This window comes from Mixophyes fleayi, chromosome 6 (assembly GCF_038048845.1).
Source record: "Mixophyes fleayi isolate aMixFle1 chromosome 6, aMixFle1.hap1, whole genome shotgun sequence".
Classification (NCBI taxonomy): Eukaryota; Metazoa; Chordata; class Amphibia; order Anura; family Limnodynastidae; genus Mixophyes; species Mixophyes fleayi.
Window position 1 is genome coordinate 46,265,897 of NC_134407.1, and position 16,544 is coordinate 46,282,440.

A 16,544-nucleotide genomic window follows, 5' to 3' on the forward strand; every position below is an offset into this window, starting at 1 on the left:
CTTGCCTCGCCACACAAAACTCAAGGCACTCATGTAAAATTTGTTGAGTATTTGGCAGGGGACCAAGACTGCAATGGACTTGAACAAGTACAGGATTTATGGCAAGAGCAACATTTTGAGTGCGGCTATCCTACCGAGCCACAAGACCTCAAACTCCGCCCATGAGGTAGTAAGGAGCTATAAACTGTTGCAGGAGTGGGGTATAGTTACAGTCTATAAGTTCTTTAGGATGGGATATGGATTCCAGAGTATTTGAGAGATGAAGAGCACCAGTGGAATTTGTAAGTGGATTGGAGTTTGAGAAATCTATCTGGCGCTAAACCTACCCCCATAGCTTTGGATTTGATAGGTATACTCCAATAACTTCTTGCAAGGCAGGTAAAGAGGTCTCAGGCTCGGTCAGGAACAAAACAACATTGTCTGCGAATAGGCAGATCTTATGATGGATATCCCCAATCCTGGTGCCAGTGATAGCGGGCGTTGTCTGGTTCCATTCCGCCAGGGGCTCCATTGCCAGTGCAGAGATAAGCGGAGAGAGCGGGCAGCCCTGTCTGGTTCCATTGGTAATATCAAAAGGGCCGACAGGAATCCATTACTGAGGACTCTAGCTGAGGGACAACTATACAGGGTATGCATTGCCTGGAGGAAGAAACCACCAAACCTGGCAAGAACAGTCTTCAGTTATTCCTAATGAATCCTGTTGAACGCCTTTTTGGCGTCTAGCGAGAGTAACAGCAGAGGTTGAATCCGAGTCGTGTGGCTGGACAATATATTAAGAACCCGGTGTGTGTTATCTGGGGTTTGTCTGCCCAACACAAAACCAACCTGGTCTTGATTAATAAGGCTTGGCAAGATAGGGTAAAGTCTATTGGCAATCAGTTTGGCAAATAATTTAAGATCTGTGTTTAAGAGTGCAATTGGTCTATAGTTCCGACAATGGGCAGGGTCCTTGCCATGTTTGGGGATGGTAACTATCCTAGCCTCCAACATCTCTTTGGGTAAGTAAGGTTTCTCAGGGGCCTTATTAAATAGAGACGTGAGCACTGAGCCTAGCTCCCCTTGGAAGGCAAGGTAAAAGCCATTTATAAGACCATCAGGTCTCAGCGCTTTATCTCACCCCTTGTATCTCATCCTCTGTCCAGGTAGAGCACAACCCAGCTGCCACATCCGGGTCTAAGGTGGGGATCTGGAGGGAGTCTAGGAAGGCAGCTATACTGGTAGGGGAGGGGTGAGGCTGAGAGTGGTCCTGGCGAAGATTATAAAGCTGCACATAGTAAGTGGCGAACTGATTAGCAATGTCCCTCTTTGGTGTTTTAATGTACACAAGGCAGAAAATGTGGAACATATACCTCTGCCATTTAGCCTCATTCCAGTGACTCTGTAACATACCATATTTTATTTGATATCCTATGGATAGTCCTAGGTTGCCTTAAGGGGTAGAAGCATGACTACATTTTACAACTGATTGTCACCGTATTTTTTCATATATATAAAAAGAACCATTGCTGTACTCTGTAAGATGTTTACCATACCATTCAGGAAAATGTGCCAAAAATAACTGTTAGAATATAATACTGAACATGATATCATTTATTATACTCCGTGTCTAGCTTATTATACCTATCAGTGAACAGAATATTATACACAGCAATGCCCAACAAAATAAACCCAGTGCTAACCACCACATTATATACTGCAGTGGCATCTCTCTGGTTAATTTTAATATTTATAAATATCTTGAAATTTAGTAACATGTAATTTATTTATGCCATTAGCAAAACTTATATTAATCTAGGACAAGAGTTCTTGACTAGTAATATTTCACTTATAATAGGTAGTTTTAGCATAGTCGTTAAGTAACACAGTAACCCAGAGTTAATTTTTTATTATTTGATCTCCGGTAAATTGTAAAAAAAGATAGAGGAAAATGATTACTGTATTAGTTTGTAGAAAAATTATCCTTACACTATGGCATTTAAACAGAACACCCTTCTGCTCTCTTGGGTGAGCTGATTAATAAATTGCTGTTATTCATTACGTTAAATTGCGTGTTGACCCTCAGTACTTATTTAGATTGCTTGGGGAAACAGTGTCTCTCTGGCATGGGGGAGTACTTCATTGCAGATCCAGAGAACAAGAGGTCTCTCTTTACACTAAAGGTAATTTTAGTCTCAAGATACTTACCTGTCAGCCCACATACAGAACACCTACTTGGACATCACATACCTATCTCTCACGTGTGTTCTTCTGTCCCTCCTTTGTGTTTGTTCATCTTTCTCTTCTGTGTGGGGTCTGCCTTTCTTTCTCCCTCTTTGTGTTTGTGTCTCTAGTCCTGTATGTTCACCTCTGTATATCACCCCATCTGTCTCTGCCCAATTGTTGTTTTTGTGTTTCTATCTCTGTATTGTGGGTGTCCTTTCTTTCTTCCCCTTTGTGCATTTCCCCTTACCCTCATCATATCTATTACCCACTTTGTTGTACCATTTGACCCCACAACCCATTTTCCTCTTGCCTTGCACCTCCTCCTTGTTATGAGCCGCCGCACTAATCGCGACTGCTCATTGCCTCCGAATCCTACCTGAACCGTCGCACTGTTGTATGGACATACTTCAGTCCCAGCTGTTGCCTAGGCAGCCAGAAAGCTTCTGTATCCCTCTGTCCCAGGCTGTTTGTCAGGCAGCCGGTGCCTGTCCTTGACCCTTTGGCCAGGTTACCTGGACTACTCTTGCTCTCTGTCTGCCCGTGATCTCCTGGCCTGTATTGACACTTCTTGTTTGCTACTGACCTACAACCTCTGGCTTGGATCTGGTTACTCCTTGCACTCTTCCAGAGTTGCATGCCAGCCTCCTGTTCCTCACTACCTGTTCCTTCTGTATAAGTTTTTACTACTACTGAGTATAAGTCCTGGGGACATCTGAGTACCTGTGTGAGTAACTGTCTCTATGGGAAATGCGGCTGCTATAGGTGAAGACCTCTACTACTGTTCTAAAAGCTTGTGCAGTACTTGGGGAAGTCCTAACACTCCTGTCACACCCTTCTTCCGCTTATGCCCTCTTCAACCCCTTTCCTTCCTCCTCCATTTGACTGCTGACATGGATGGACCTGAGGTTGGTAGGTAAGCACAATATCCCTCTACTGGGAATGTAAGCCCAAATCTGGCAAGCTGGCCTGCCGAAGTGGTAGGTTAACCTTTACCGCTTTGGGACAGTATTTATGGAGCATCTAAGTATTGCTGAGCTGCCCAGCTATATTTTTTTGATACTATCATTACCACTACCCTTCATATTCTGAGTGCTGCTTCCTTAAAAGACTGCATGGATAGAAAATGAAGGGATTTTAAAATACATCTTTGTTGCAACAGGTTCCTCACTCAGACCCAGTTTTACACCCGCTTGGTTAATCAGAGCTTTGGAAAAATTGGTTGAGGACTCGGTGAGGGCATTGTCACAATAATGAAGCAGGATGCACCACCGACTGGAATTTGGCACCACTCAACAAGGAGGTGTGCAGTCTAACACACCCCCGGTATTCGCCAGGGATCCCCGTAAGGAGGTATGGACTTGGCTACATGAGGTGCGCAGGTCGCAGCTCTCCAAGTTAATAACAAGTGCGGTAGCGCTGTGAACAGGAATGGTTGAATGGTCTGGGTCAAAGCCAGATAGTAGCGCAGTACACAGGGATAATCAGAAGAGGCGTCAGGAGCAAGCAGAAGGTCAGACCAAATGGGCTGTGCAGTACCAAATCGAAATCCAGGAGAATAAGCCAAGGAACAAGCCAAAGTCAGCAAACATTGGAAGACAAGAGAGTCACAGGAAGTGCTGGAGCTGGTGTGAACCATTACTGTGGAACTGGTCTGCGGTAGGAAGGATCCTTAAATAGAGGGAAGTGGTGCCTGATAGGTGGTAGCAGATTAGTGATCCAGTGCAGCTGAATGCCGGCAAAAAAACAGGAAAAGCGGCCTGTTGCTAAGCAATGGGACGCCAGCAGCTAGAAGAGGCAGGCGTCCGTCCCCAGCACTGAGCGGAAGTGCGGGGACGAAGCCTAACAAGCATACAATCTGGGATTACGAGATCGAAATTGGTGGCTCAACTAAAGGAGGTATCTAAATATTTGGGTGACACTGTCCTTGTTGCAGGTCTGTGTCAATCCAAAACATCTGCCTTAGTGGTAGTACCCTTATGTACTCTCTGGCTTCGATTATGGGAGGCAGATGCAGAGTCCAAAAAGACTCTGGAGACCTTCCCTTTTGAGCAGACAGTCCTTTTCCATCCAGAACTGGACAAGATCATCTCTTAGGAGAAAGAACTCCTTTCTTGTTAGATGTCAGTCCTTTCGCTACGAGAGGAACTTCCAGTCCTATGCCCCACGTGGGGCTCACCAAAGGGGTAAGCAGGCTTGGAAGGGCAGACATGTTCCAAGCCTCCTGAAAAACAAATCTGCATCACTGGCCCCCTTCCTGCTCAAAAAACTCCATGGTGGGGGCCTGTCTCCTGCTGTTTCAAGACCAGTGGATCCATTCTTCAGACGCGTGGGTGAGGGACATAGTGGACTTCTTAGGGCTGCCTCCCAAGCATTTATTTTCTGCTCTTCATCCAAGAGACAGAGCAAGTAGTCTGGCCCTGCAAAGGGCCCTCCAGTCCCTGTTGTCCTCAGGAGTGATTGTTCCAGTCCCGAAGGTGCAGGAGGGTTTGGGTTACTACTCAAAGATATTTCTTGTGCAAAAAACGGATTTGGCTTTCTGGCCCATCCTGAAATTGAAGTCCCTAAACTTACACTTGAGGGTGAACAAATTCAGGATGTAGTTTGTGCGATCATTGATCAACACCATGGAAAGAGACAAATTTATTGCCTCCATGGACATAAGGGATGAGTATCTCCACATCCAATATGGGAAGTACACAATAGACTTCTCAGATTTGCAGTGGAGACATCCCATTATTAGTTCAAGACCCTTCCCTTTGGACTGACTAGAGCATCAAGCGTATTTAACAAAGTAATTGCGGTCATGGCAGTTCTCTTAAGGACCCAAGGGGTAACGCTCATACTGTACCAAGAAGATACTTTGATAAAGGCTAACTCTGCCCCTCTTCTCCTGATCCATTTGCGCTTGACAACAGAAATGCTGGAATCGCACGGCTGGGTGATAAACTGTCAAAAGTACAGTCTTGTCCTAGACCAGCGCATATTTTGTCTTGTTCTCCTCTTCAGAGCCATGTGTCAGAGAGTGTTTTTACCTGAGGTGAAGATTCTGACCGTTCAAAAACAAGTACAAATCTTGCCCCTCTGGCAAGTCTCCATCCTCCATTGCAAGAAGCTAATGGGGAGAATGGCATCTTGCTTCAAAGCAGTGCACTTTGCTCACTTTTACTCCCGGACATTCCAGAACAAGATTCTAGCCAGGTGCTCAAGGTCCAATATACATTTGACAGCACAGTGTTTCAAACTGTCTCTGTAGAACAGTTAGTCCCTTCTGTGGTGGCTGAGGAATATACTAGATAAATGATAGCTAGAATCTGATTGGTTGCCATGGGAAATGCTTCCATTTTCCTTTTTAGAAGCTTTAGTGAATCTACCACTAAGTGGCCTGAGCTCCAGTTATCTCAAATTAATTTACTTATGCTATCTCAGATAGTTATGTCTGAAACCAATGCTTGAGCTATTGCTAGGTGAATTCAAGATAAGCGTTTCTCTTTTGGAATAGTGAGGCTTCATCAATATTAAGGGTTACATTTCCTCTTATTAATTCATTTGTGTTTCCTTGATTCGTGCATGCTTAGGCTTTATTTTAGTTTAATTTAGCCTGTTTGTAGGTTATGCGGCCTTAACTTAGATACATTTTCAAGGTCTTCAACTAGGTGGCACTGTTGCATTAGTTGTAAACGGAAAGCATGAGAGGAAATGTGTATAGAAACATAGAGTCACTCCTTCCAGTATGTTTTCTCATTTTTTTGTACATACAAGTTAAAGCAGGTAACTGCTTAATCATATTTGTTTTGTATAAATCCTTACAGAATAAACCAAGATGTTTCGCTTTCTGTGAGATGGAATATTTCTGTAACATTGACCACAGGACTCTATATTTATAAGTATGTGACATGGAAAAAAAAGTTTTGTTTTTTTTATTATTATTATTATAGTGTCCCTTGGTTTGCATCTCAAGTAATATAGTTATCTTACAGCATGGTGTGATGTGACTGATTAAATATTCTCTGTAAAGCACTGTGTAATATGTAGTTATTATTTAAATAACTGTTAACATTATAAATAAATACCTCCCAATCATAAATACACATATATAAAGAAGGTTTACTAGAGACTTATAGAAAACAATGTCAAGTTAATCCCAAATATTTCAGTCTTTAACCAGGTTTGCAATGATTATTGGCGCATGGCTGGTATATGCTGTTGCAGAGGGTGCAGGGGTATGGGGCCCAAAGGTAAAGGGATCTGGCGATGTCATCACATCGGGTCGGTAAGGTTGAAGAGACAGCATGGCTCTTGGCTCCTCTAGACATGCCTGAGGACATAGTAACAGATGGCTGACATATTTTCTTCTCCCTTTCTATTGCAGCTTTCTCTCAACAGGAGTTAGTTGGGGATGGTTCCTTGAATTATCCTATCGCCATCACCAGAGCATTTTGTTTCCAGATGGACAGGGGATGTAAGGGTTACGGCCCAAAGTAGGCAAAATCATCAAGCCAGAAGCTGAGGAAGTCCATTAATAAAATGTGGCTGGCAGTTTCGGCCCCTGGCTGTAGCCACCTCTTAGTATGATCACAGAGCCGTTCTGCAAGGTCTGACAAGCCGAGGCCTGTCATACATAGAAAAGGAATTTCCGTTAGGGAATTAAAGTTTTGCATTACCTTTGTACATGTTATGTTTTAGATTTTTGCTTCAGGATTACCCCTTTGAGTTTTAAAAACAAGTAAAGGGTATTCAGTAATTCTGTTATATGTCGCATGAAATGGAAAGACAAGTGATATCCCTGCTTCAACAGGAAGGGCTAGATTTACTAAACTGCTGGTTTGAACAAGTGGAGATGTTGCCTATAGCAACCAATAAGTTTCTGTTTATCATTTGTCTAGCACATTCTACAAGATGACAGCTAGAATCTGATTGGTTGCTATAGGCAACATCTCCACTTTTTCAAAACCACAGTTTAGTAAATATACCCCTAAGTGTTTAAGGGTATCTTCACATAATTATATTATTATTATTTAAATATAAAGTGTGAGTGAAAACGGGCTTTAAAACCATTTACTTACCTTCTGCAGCGACCTGCTGTTAAACTACTTTTCTGTATGGCTACTTCAGTCCTTGCCTTGCCTTGTTTGTTTTTTGTTAAAATTCCTAATTTTTAGACAATTTAAAATAACATTTAATGGTTACCAGGACAGAAGGAGCCAAGCAGAAGGCAACTGAAAGCTGCTGAGGAAGATCACTGCAATAGTTAAGTAATACTTTTTTAAAGCTCCACAAAATATATTAAAATAATACACATTTATATATTATTATTATTATATATACATTTATATGGAGAAACCCTTTAATAGATGGAGGACAAAAAAGCGTTTATGATTGTTTATTTGACTGAGACATCAAGAATAAGGAGGAAGTGAGAGTCACCAGATGTTCAAGCATCTAAATATAGATAAATTATTACGCAAGGACTCAAAATGCTTCTGTTTTTATATATGATTCTGTTTAGTGATGTTCTCTATGTAAATGCAGAAAATAGATACACATGTATGTGTCTATGTAGCAGAGAACAGCCAGTTCCTACATTATGTGCTCACAGTAGTCTCAACTGGGTGCCTCCTACTAGTCAGACATATTACCCTATCACCTGCCATAATGGCCAATTGCCAGATATTGTTGCGCATGTGGCTCCAGAATGAGCTTGATACCCAATAATGATCCAATTGTAATTGTTCCAATGTCTATCGTGTGGATGGTGGTCCTGGTATGAAAACAAAGTGATATTTGATATAGTGAATTTATAAATCGGGTGCACCTGGTCTATGATGTTGCAATTTTGTGGAAGCCCATCTACTTTGCTCCTATCACATACTTGCTAACTCTCCCGGAATATCCGGGAGACTCCCGAAATTCAGTTCGTTGGCATTTCTCCCGCATCCTGGATTTCACAGAGAATCGCGTCAAATGACGCGATTCTCGGTGATTTACGCCATTTTGGAGGGCGGGAGAGGGCGGGACGAGGCCAATCGCGTTATTTTGGCCCTGCCCCCGCGACGTAAATTACATTTTCACGGGGGGCGGGACCAAAATGACACGTTTGGCCTCGTCACGCCCCCTTCCGCCCTCCAGTCACGCCCCCTCTCCTGGAAACTTGTTTCCGAGAGTTGGCAAGTATGTCCTATCATCTATGTTAAATCTAAGTATCAGTTTATCAATTTGTGTCTTCCCCTTCTGGTTAACATGTAAGATCTCACGAGCAGGGTCCTCTTTCCTTGTATTCTATTCCATCACCCTCTGTACCTCTAGGCCTGCTTCACTAGCTTTGTCTTCTTGAGCCCAGGCCTATCTAAAATGTACGTTATCATCACTCTCACTCACTGTCCCGTAATTAACTTGTTCTGCATTTCCAAGTTATTCTGTGTGTAATTTGTTTAATCTGTTTGTCTGGTCTTTGAATTCTTTTGTTTTTCATGTATTATGTAATGTGTTATGGATCGTTTCTGCCTGTTTATTGTATACTACTGCAAATGTCTTGTGTGGCGCTGCAGACCTTTTGTGTAATGTAAAGATAAATATTATAATGATAATAATAATGCAAAATAAGTTTTTGTGTTATGGTCAGTAGACAGTGCTGTATATTTACATGCAGATATTTACAAATATTGGCTGTTAAACAGCTAGACACCATCACATAAAACTATACATCTTCATAGGGAGATCCTAGATCATACAGTTAGTGCTTCTGCAACAGAAATACAGCTATTTAACACAAATTATTTCATTTATAGACAGTACTTCTATTAATTATAGACAGTACTTATATTTAAGTATAAAAGATCTGCTTGTTGCAGACAAATAGTAATTATGTAAGGCTCAAATGAAGATAGCTTTATATTAGCTAGCACATACTAAGCATTCTGCCTACATCATGGTAAATCTGGTTACTTAACAGACTGCTCAGTTGGCAGCCAAAGCTAATTTTCAATCATGACAGGGTGTGTCAGTGTGAATGAAAGGGCAATATATCTATTTACAATAGTTCTCGTTAAAAAGACCCACCCTTTTTTCAAATTCTGTTTCTTCTGGGAGTAATGAACATAATGTACTAATTATATAATAACAGAAAGAAAATTCTGAGGGAAGATGTACAAGTTTATAAATTTCAGAAAATGGTAGATGGGGAAACGTTATTGTGATTGATGATATTGAGGAAGAAGCATCCTTTTAGAAAGAGAATGTGTGCAAATTTACAAAAATACTGAAATGTATCTTCCATTCTCTGACAAATCACAAATCATAAAAAATACACCTAGATAGCACATAAGGTTATTTTTATGATTTTTATAATCCTTGTTACCGGAACCCTCCTTTGCACATCGTTTTGCAGATTAAAAGAGTCTCTGCTAACATCTGATTAAGGGGATTATGCACCTAAATCATTGGTCAGGGAACAGGGGTAAATTACCCCAAATGGGGTAAAAATGAAATTCCTGGGGGTAATGCTGCCGATTAACATGCTGTCAGTTGGATTGTAGACCCCTTTAAATGTGAAATTGCTGTTGTACCAGAAGAGCCTTAAGGGTTGGCAGAGGCAGTTCTTGAGCTTCGAGGCAATAATGAAGCACGTATTGCATTTGAAAACAAAGCAGATCTGTCATATTTTTGGATGTCAACAGCTGCAAAGGCATTCAAAATTGCACATGAGGAGGCAGTCAGAAAGTTGCTTCCTTCTACAACAACCTACCTTTGCGAACAAGGATTTTCCTCTCTAACGAACATTTAAAAAAAGAAGAAAAATCTATTGGACGCTGAAGACTGTATCCAAATTGCTCTGACATAAAAATGCCCCAATATTGATGCTCTCGTATCAAAAATGAAGCAAACTAATTTCTCCAAAACCTGAAATTTTGAAGTTGAAGCTTTCAAATAAATTTTGAAAAGATTCAATAAAATTTTGAATTCCAATAATTAATAATATATGATTTCCTTCCTTTCAAATCAAGGGGGTAACGTCGGCGTATCTAAATATATTTGGGGGTAAAAGGTAAAAAAGTTCCCTGACCCCTGACCTAAATGTTCCCCCTCCACCTCTTTAATTTCACTTTCATTTCCTGCCATGCAAGAAGTAATCACACTTTGCATTTAGACACAATAATGGACACACACGCACACAACTTCTATACCTGTAACCTCTCACAATCAGGGCCCTTTCTACCCTCTCATACTCTTATGTCTATACCTTCTTGTCAACCTTGTATGCCTTTGTTATTTTTCTGTGCATGATTTGTCAATATAATTTGTTATATCGTTGTATTGTGGCATCTTATAGAAACAGTGATGACGTTGATTTAGCCTGGAACACTCTGATTCACCTAACTCTTATCAATTTGCAATTTTGCACCCCTAGAGATACTGCTGTCTTTTTAGCAACATAAGTGTAGCAAAAAAAATATTTTTAAAAATTATTATTGCAGTACCATGTTAGCCAGAAAAATCTATGTGATGTTAAATACTTTCGTGTCAAAAAAGACAAAAGTAATTTAGAAGTGATACCTTTATTGGCTGACCCAAAAAATTATTATTATATTTGCTAGCTTTCAGAGCATAGAGGCCCCTTCATCAGGCAGGTTGCCTGTCCGTCACTTTTTAGAAGTGGACAGTCCACTTGTATAAATGAAGGATGGTATTGTTGGTTTAAAGAGGACTTTCCGCCATCTTTTTTTTATATAATAATGGGTTAGCCATAGGCATGTGCATAGGGTTTGCCCAGGGACACCATAATGTCAGGCCATGTGTCCTTCTCACCTCTTTTTTTATATTTACAATGAGATGCGGGGAAGGGAGCTCTGTAATGAGCCCTCCGCTCTGACCGCAGACACTGGCATCTAATTGACGCCCCAGAATGCCGTGTGCATGGCCCAACTTTCTGGAGTGCAGAATTTAAACTTCCTTAAAGAAAAACTGATGATTCCCTTTCTGATTAAGCAGTAGTTTATGCAGGACTTAGCATGAAAGTACTCATGAGAAGTACTCATGTAAGTACTCATGTATGATGAGAGGGGGTTAATGAAGGATGGGGATGATGATAAAGGGGTTAATGATGGAGGATGAGGGGGTAAATGGTTGATTAGTGAATGTTTGCATTGAGTGCACACCCTAGTGAAATGTGATATGCCCAACTATGAATACAGTTATCACATATTACAAAATAAAATATTACTATTTAGTCATTTATTTGCTTCTAAGAGAAACAGCAGGTTTTGGGGATTTTTTGGAATTGCTTTATAATGAGACAATTATCCTGTTCTCAGAGGGCGAGTATAAACAGAGTAGAGTAAGAACATGTTCACGTAATAGAGACTCAAGTAGTAGGAGGCGTATTTCTTGCAGGTGCTGGAGTGCTAGTGCAACAAGATACTTCTGATTGGCTGATTGTGGACTGACCTCTAACTTTTCATTAGATCATTATTGTGCCTGATATGTTATATGAAATTGCTCCCATCTATTTGCATATTTCCATTTGAACTGCGGCAGGAAAGAAGATTCCAATTTCATATTTAAAGGGGCAACTACAAATGTTTGTATTTACTTGATTTATTTGCTTGTAGCTCTGAAAAAAATGTGGTATCATTCTGAAACGTTGGCGTAAACAATGTGTCACGGCAATAGGGTTTCTGGGATCCGATTCAGGACACTTTGGACTAGCTGTAGCAGAGGTGAAGAGGAAACTAGGAGGCCGCATGAAGACCTTGCTCTTGGAGAGAAGGTGTACTCTATTTGTGACTACCAGATGACAGTAGGAGGAATACTGGACTGGACTACGTAGTGGAATAACCAACTGCAATCTGGACCTGGTGGACTAGAACCTGGACGCAGGAACAGAGAGATGAAACCCACGGCCAGAGACTCAGTGCCCCCCAAAGTCCGCAAACTCAGGGGATTATCGTACCAGGACTGGAACGACTTAGAACTCACGTAGGGGAATACCAGGGGTGGCTACCTCCTGTAAAGAATAAACCTGGAACTAGTCCCGGGCAACTCAGTACCTGCGTCAGAAAGTAAGGACTCGGGATGATCAACCCCAAAGGAATCAGACCGCCCTGGAAGCCACAACCTAATCAGATCTGAAACTGGAAACCCATACCCAGAGACACAGAGGTAGCTCCAAAAGCTGGGAGACACAGAAAAGTAACATACTACCCTAAATGGCCAGTAGGTGAGTCAGCGGAATAGGTAGGAGAAAGCTGGATCCTCACGAGTGTTAAATAGCTGGACTTTGAATAGCAACATAAGGTAACTCTGAAATAACAGAAGGAAGCTGAATCCACATGAAGAGTTAATGGCTGAAGTCTGTACAGCAACAGATGGTAATACTGAAGTAACAGCAGGAAGCTGAGTCCACACGAAGAATTATTGGCTGGAGTCTGTACAGCAGCAGATAACAACAAAAGTTGTAAGCCGAAACTAGGAAAGTGTTGCACTGTCAACTTGTTGAGAGTAGGAGGTGACTTTTATAGTTAGCAGAGGGAGCTAGTTGGTGAATGAAGTCAGGTGCTAAGAATAGGCAGGATGTAACAAAATGTCTCACCCAATATGGCAGCCTCCAGTGCAGCAGAAAGAAGTCACACTTTGTCCCAGGATATGGAATGCTGCATTCTGGCAGAGGGAGATGCACGATGATATGAATCAGCTGAGTGACGTAAACAGGGCTAAGACCCAAAATCATGACACAATGTTTATACTTGTTATACATGCTTTAAATATAACATTTTAATCACATTTAAAAAAAAACAGAGTGCCATCCATTTTTTTTATGCTATACATTTCTACGGCTATTGAAAAAGCATTTGGGTGTATTTATGAATAAAAAGTATGATTCTACTAATGTTGGATAGTGATATATATATATATATATATATATATATATATATATATATATATATATTTATTTATTTGACCAAGCAGCTTATTCGTATCTACGATCATGAAAGAAATGTGTAAATTGTGTAAAGTCACTCCCCAGACTGATGGCTTGGTGGAAACATTCAACTAAACCTTAAAAACCATGCTTAAAAAGGTTGTAGATAGAGATGGGAAAAACTAGGACCATTTGTTGCCATATTTGTTACTGGCCTTTAGAGAAGATCCTCAGTCCGCTACGGCGTTCTCTCCATTTGCCCTATTATTTGGGAGACACCCAAGAGGATTGTTGGATGTGGCAAAAGAAACGTGGGAAGTGCAACCCACTCTGTATAAAAGTGTCATTGAACACGTGTCTCAGTAGCAGGACTGGATTGCTGCAGTGGTACCGAATGTTAAGGAGCACATGGAAGAGGCTCAATGTGCTAAACAGAGGGTATATAATAGGAATGGCCGTTTACGTTCCTTTACCCCTGGGAACAGAGTTCTGGTTCTGATGCCCACAGTAGAAAGCAAGTGTTTGCCCAAATGACAGGGCCCTGTTTGAGATCAGGAAAGAAGTCAGTGAGTTTAACTACAAAGTGTATCAGCAGACAAAAAGAAAGCCAGAGCAATCTTACCATATTAACCTAATAAAACTCTGGAAGTATAGGTTAGCGCTGGCAGCTGAACCGGGCCCACCAATGACCCAACTTCCTTTAATTAATATAGCAAATTTATCAAAGACACTGTCGGCGGGCCAAAAGAACGTGGCTATTATGATTCCTAGTATGAACTCAGGAAGAGGCAACAGATATAGAAAAAAATAAGTGTCTTTATTAAGGCAAAGTTATTCGGGAAATCAATTTGGCAAACAATTGTAAACAGATTTAGTTCATGAAATTTGCAGGTTTCAGTAGCAGAAATAACGGGTGTACTCTGATACACAAATAGGAACTGGTGCAGTGAATGGCAGGATCAGTTCGCAGAAGCAACAGGTTCAATTCAAAGGAATAATTCAGATGACAATGTACAGTTCAAATGCAGGAGCAAGGAAACAGAGTTACCCAATTGTCAAGAAACACCAGATGATGGGACAGGTATCAGACTTCCAGATAGCCAGGACGTACGAGGCGTCAGATGGAGGCAGGAATTACTATTCCAGATAGCCAGGAGGCATAAGGCACAAGGCATCAGATGAAGGAGGCAGGAATCAGGATTTCAAATAGCCACGAGGCACCAGATGAAGGAGGCAGGTATCACAGATAACAAGGTAGAGTCAGATACCAGACAAAGGATCAGTCCAGGCAGCAATATGCATAGTTGGGGTCACAGGTAAAGGGTCAATCCAGGCAGCAATCAGGGATAGTCAGGTCACAGGCAGAGGTCAAACCAAAGAAACAAACTGGAGCAGGTAATTCACAAGGATAACAGCAAAACAGCAGCAGCCAACAAAAAGCGATGAACTGCAAGGAACACTAACTGAGGCAGGTATATAAAGAAATGGAACAGGTGCAGACACTAATCAGTTTAACTGATGGAGATTAACTCTTGCAGGTGAAGTGTAATGTTCAAGGGCAAAACAGCAACACCTTTGGTTATAGTGAGGTACTGCAGCCACATACATGATAAAGGCAGAGTCCTAACAGGCTAAGGAGTTCATCATTAAAAAATGATGTATTTTCAGAGCTATTCGGTTGAACCGCCATAATAAAACATGACAGTGTTAGAAGGCCAGGTGTCAGGATTAACTTAAAACATATAGGATACCCGAAGTGAGAGGCAATTTCCAAGGAGGTAAATAAAATGTTAAAACTTGTTGTTAAAGAAGAGTCTAACAGTGAGTGGTCCAGCTCCATATTTCTAATCCCGAAACCAGACGGCAGTCTATGCTTCTGTAATGATTTTCATAAGCTGAATGCAGTGTCCAGGTTTGATGCCTACCTCATGCCCCATGTGGATGACTTATAGAAAGGTTAGGAATAGCCAGATATCTCACTACACTTTATTTGACAAAAGGTTATTGGCAGGTTCCAGTGACTGACAGCGGAAATGAAAAATCAGACTTCTCTGTTCCATAAGGACTCATTAATATAAGGTGTTGCCATTTATATTACATGGGGCCCCGGCAACCTTCCAGCGGGCCATAGATAAGATGTTGAAGCCCCTCAGGCAATGCAGAGACCTATATGGATGATTTTGTGAGTCACAGTCCAGATTGGGACTTTCACTTTGGTAGAGTTCAAGCAGTGTTGGACTCAATTAGAAAGGCAGGGCTAATAGCCAACCCGAAGAAATGTTGCCTATTATTATTATTATTATTATCATTTATTTGTTAGGCGCCACAAGGTTTCCGCAGCGCCGCACATAGTACAAACAGTAGACTATACAGGGTATAACAGTACAGAACAATAAACAAAAGTACCAATACTTCAGAAACTCCAGGCAGGCAGATGCAATAGACACGGAGCAGAAGAACGGGTAAGGAGACAGGAGGGAAGAGGGCCCTGCTCAAGCGAGCTTACATCCTAAGGGAGGGTTAAACAGACCAGGCACAAGAGGAGCCAGTTGAGGGAATGGGAGAAAGGGGAGAATGAGTGGAGGAGATGGGGGTTAAGTGGATGGTTAGTAGGCTTTGAGAAAGAGGTGAGTTTTGAGTGCACGTTTGAAGAAGCACAGAGTAGGAGAGAGGCGGATGGAGCGAGGGAGGTCATTCCAGTGAAGGGGGGCTGCACGGGAAAAGTCCTGGATTCTGGAATGGGAAGAGGTGATCAGAGTGGAGGAGAGGCGGCGGTCATTGGCCGAGCGCAGGGAGCGGGTGGGAGTGTGAATGGAGAGGAGGTTAGAGATATAAGGGGCAGTAGAGTGGGAGAGAGCCTTGTAAGTGGTGGTGAGGAGTTTGAAAAGAATTCTGTAGGGGAAGGGGAGCCAGTGTAGGGCAAGGCAGAGAGGGGAGGCAGAGGAGGAGCGGCGTGAGAGGTAGATGAGTCTTGCGGCCGCATAGAGTATAGAGCGGTGGGGGGAGAGACGGGAGTGGGGGAGGCCGGTGAGGAGGAGGTTGCAGTAATCCAGGCGGGAGATGATGAGTGCGTGTATGATGCTTTTGGGTGCCTCCTGAGAGAGAAAGGGACGGATTCGGGCGATTTTGCATAGTTGGAAGCGACAGGCTTTGGCAAGAGAATGAATGTGGGGGGCAAAAGAGAGAGAGGAGTCAAGGGTGACACCCAAGCAGCGGAGTTGGGTGACAGAGGAGATGGTAGTGTTGTTAACGACAATGGAGAGGTCATGGTGGGATGGGAGGCTGGGAGGAGGAAGGACAATGAGTTCAGTTTTGGAAATGTTGATTTTGAGAAAGCGCTCCGACATCCAGGAGGAGATGGCGGAGAGGCAGTAGATACCTGAGTGAGGAGGGTGGAGGAAAGATCAGGTGAAGAGATGTAAAGTTG

General features: G+C 42.0%; 1 long non-coding RNA gene across 1 annotated transcript in view; it reads right to left on the reverse strand.

The window, feature by feature from the left end:
- Positions 1–6,337: 6,337 nt before the first annotated feature.
- Positions 6,338–16,544, reverse strand: part of LOC142161110 (uncharacterized) — a 49,772-nt gene continuing 39,565 nt past the window's right edge. The window contains exon 3 of the long non-coding RNA XR_012693347.1: positions 6,338–6,811. This is a non-coding gene — a long non-coding RNA (uncharacterized LOC142161110). The remainder of the gene's footprint in view (positions 6,812–16,544) is intronic.